This window comes from Chiloscyllium plagiosum, unplaced genomic scaffold (assembly GCF_037043375.1).
Source record: "Chiloscyllium plagiosum isolate Xiang-an unplaced genomic scaffold, Cpla_swu_hap1 HiC_scaffold_38, whole genome shotgun sequence".
Lineage (NCBI taxonomy): Eukaryota > Metazoa > Chordata > Chondrichthyes > Orectolobiformes > Hemiscylliidae > Chiloscyllium > Chiloscyllium plagiosum.
Genome location: NW_028270176.1, coordinates 86,635,612 through 86,639,266, shown reverse-complemented (window position 1 = coordinate 86,639,266; position 3,655 = coordinate 86,635,612). Strand labels below are relative to the sequence as shown.

The 3,655-nt window shown below is 42.2% G+C and overlaps 1 non-coding gene across 1 annotated transcript; it reads left to right on the top strand.

Moving 5' to 3' along the window:
* The first annotated feature begins 243 nt into the window (after positions 1 to 243).
* trnar-ucu (transfer RNA arginine (anticodon UCU)) lies at positions 244 to 335 on the top strand. The gene is given in 2 exon segments: positions 244 to 280; positions 300 to 335. It is a non-coding gene; the product is annotated as a tRNA-Arg (tRNA).
* The last annotated feature ends 3,320 nt before the right edge of the window (positions 336 to 3,655 follow it).

Here is a 3,655-nt window from a genome sequence, read left to right as displayed (position 1 = left end):
TTAGGAAGAATACTTTCACCTATAGAGTATTGATTATCTGGAAATCATTATCTGAACATATGGTAAAGGTAAGTGTCATGAGAACGTTTCAGCAATCTGTAGCGGAACACTTGATGAGCAAGAGCACGAGTGGATAAGGTCCAGGTCCCAGAAAGTGTGACGAGGACAGACAGGCGCGAGATGGGTGTCCTGAATGCAATGCGTCAAAGGCAAACTTGTGTGCTTAAAGGTAACGGCTGGCGCGGCTCTGCAGCGCAATGGAAAGCGCGTTGGACTTCTATCGCTCTATTCAGCTTGCTATTCAAATGTTGTGGGTTCGAATCCCATCAGAGTCGAGTTTTAATTTATGTTTTGCAAAGTGGTCAGACCAGACTCGGCTGCTCATCTGCAAAACCAGTAATATTCGTGCATAAAACTAACTGACTCGAAACGGAACATTTTCCTCTCACAGATTAACATTATCGATGTCTATTTATGGTCGAGATCGATAAATACCTGTTAGCCAGTACGATGTTGTGGATGGGCTGGAAAAAGGCATAAAATTGTTCTGTGAGCCATGATGATATCAAATTACGTGGCAGGACAGGATCGGTGTTAAGAATGGCCTCCTTTTGCTCCTTTGTATCTGTGCCATTTCTGGCCAAGGTTTTTAAATAATCACAATGAGGACAATATGAATCAAACGCCAAATAATATTTTGGTCTCATCTCCACTTCGCTTCCCTCCCGGCTGGAATAGACAACTCTTGTTTCAGCTTTAGATCATACAGCGGAGGATTCTCACAAGTTCTCCTTCAGGGTGAATGTTCCTTCACATAGGTTTCCAAGTGGACACATGGAGCAAGCAATTGCATGGATGCTGGGAATTCAGGGGCAGATTTCCAATTTGCTGGGCTGGAATTCTGGCCAAGGTAATGAACGTGAATTTCTGACATTTTGAATCTTACTCTGGATTCTTGCGACTTTACGAATTAAACTGAATTTAATTTGCCCTTGCAGAACATTATTCAATCTTCACTGTGCATAAAAACCATGCCACATGCTCGTGCACGTAGTATGTTGAACATTGTTGATGTTGTGTGCAGTGTGGGTCGATGTCTCAGATGAACATGCCAAATGAAGTTGGTGAAATATCAGTGAATCGAATTGTCTGACGAATTGAAGCCGATAGAAGGAAAATCCCAGTAAAATGGCCACATAACATTGCGTGTGACCAACGCAGGAAGCCATGGTAAATGTATGCAGTATTCAATAAAACCGATTTTGACCACATTTATCTATGCCATTTTCCTGAAGCTGATGCTTCATAATCGATGATCCATTATCAGTATAACCACCTCTGCACTGCGTTTCATTTCAGATGCACAGAAAAAAAAATGAGTAATTGGGTTGAGGGGCCCAGTGGTAAGATCAGGAGCCGTTCGTCACCATTAGACGGCAGATCCAGTGGTGCAGTTAGTTAGCTTGCTGTACTTGCATGACAGAATGGCAGCACATGAACTGCCAAAGTTTTGCATTGGATTCTCGCCAGGTGTTTGTTTTACTGATACTGACCAAAGATGATTGCAACTTCAAGCTGAAGAACAGTTTAAACCCGGAATATTACATTGCAATAAAGTGCTTTTGGCACTAATGTTGCACCGACCTGTAAGACCAATCTGAAGTCCATCTGACCAGCATTTTGACATTATAAGCCATAAGTTTATCCAATGATCATTTAATTGCCCTGAAGGTTGGTGAGTCTACGACTGTTGAAGACAAGGCGCTCTGCACCCTTACTACTCTCTGGGAAAGGCATCTACCTCGGCATCTATCACCCTCAAATTACATCGATATGCCCTTGTGCCAACCATCACCATTTGAAGAAAATGCCTTCACTGTCCACCTTACGGCAAACTCTGATCATCTTTTATGTATCTATTAATTCACTTCTCAAACTTCTTATCTCTATCAAAAACAGCCTCAAGTCCCTCAGCCTTTCCTCGTAAGACCTTCCCTTCACAGAAGGCAACATCCTAGGAAAACTCGTCTGCAACCTTTCCAATGCTTTCACATCCGTCCTATAACGTGGCGACCAGAACCTCACGCAAATCGACAAGTTTGGCCATGCCAAAGAAATGTCTGGAGCTGCAAAGTGATCGTTTGGCCCTGAAACTAAAGCCCTCTCCCAATAAAAACTAACACACTGTGTTCATTGCAAACAAATCCATCTACGTGTGTGTTAACTTTCAGAGTTTTATGTACATGGACGCCGAGATCGCTCTGGTCATCTAAGCTTCAAAGAATATTACAATTAGCCCAGAACGTCATATTATTGTTGCTCATTCCAAAGTAAATCACCTCACACTTTTCCACAATAACCTCCACATGCCAACTCTGAGCCCCGATCTGCAGATTATTCATATCCCTCTGTAACCTGCAGCAGACTTCGGCACTGTTGACAACTCCATCGATTTAGTGTGTTCTGTGAATTTACTCATCGATCATCCCATGCCCGAACCCGGGTCATTTATAAAGGTGACAAACAGCAGTGGACCCAAAAAGGAACCTTGTGGTACACCATGAGTAACAGAACTCCAGGATGAATATTTTCCATTAACTGCCACACTCTCTGTTCTTTCAGCGAGCCAATTACTGATCTTAACCGCTAAATCACCGTCCATCCCATGTCTCTGTATTTTATCCAACAGCCGACCGTGCCTTCGTGAAAATCATATCCACCATGTTAACCACTTGACTCTCATCCACCTATTGGTTGACCTTTTCAAAAAGCTCAATAAAGTTTGTGAGGCAGAACCTGCTATTCACAAAATCGTGTTGACTGTTGCGAATCAACTTGTTCCTTCTTCGGTGATCATAAATCATATCTCTAATAATCTTTCCGAAACGTTCACCCATAAGGAAATATGACGACTGTTTATAATTACCAGCGTTCTCCCTACTCCCCTTCGTGAAGAAGGAGACAATATTTGCTGAACTCGATTCTTCTCGCACTAATCACATAGACACTGACGAAATAAAGTTGGAAGTCAAAAGTTCTGCAATCTCCTCCCACGATTCCCAGAGAATCCTAGCATACATCCCATCAAGCCAAGGGGACAAATCTATTTTCAGGCTTTCAAGAATTGCTAACACTCGTATTTATGAATGTCAATTTCATTTATTCTAACAGATTGTATCTCAAAATTCTCTTCGACAACATTGTCTTTTTCATTTGAGATATGATGAAAAATATACATTCAGCGCCTCTCCTATCCTCGGACTCCGTTGACGACTTCCTACTGCTGTTCTTGACAGGCCCGAATCATATGCCAGATATTCTTTTATTCTTGAAATGACAAGAGAAAGCTTCAGGGTTTTAAATGACCCTGCCAGCTAAAGATTTTTATGTCCCCTCTTCGCTCTGAGTAACCCTCTCTTTTGGCCCTTCCTTGCTAGCTTTTAATTTTCAAGTGCCCTAACTCAGCCTACATATTTCATATTTACATGCACTGCCTTCTACCTTTTGACAAGAAATTCAACTTTTTGAGTAAAAATTGCTCCCTGTCTCAACCTCATATTCCCTGCATGACGCACACATACTGATCAAGGACATGCATGAGCGCTTCCCTGAACAAGCTCCATATTTCAAGTGTGCAAAACCCCTGCGTTTGCTT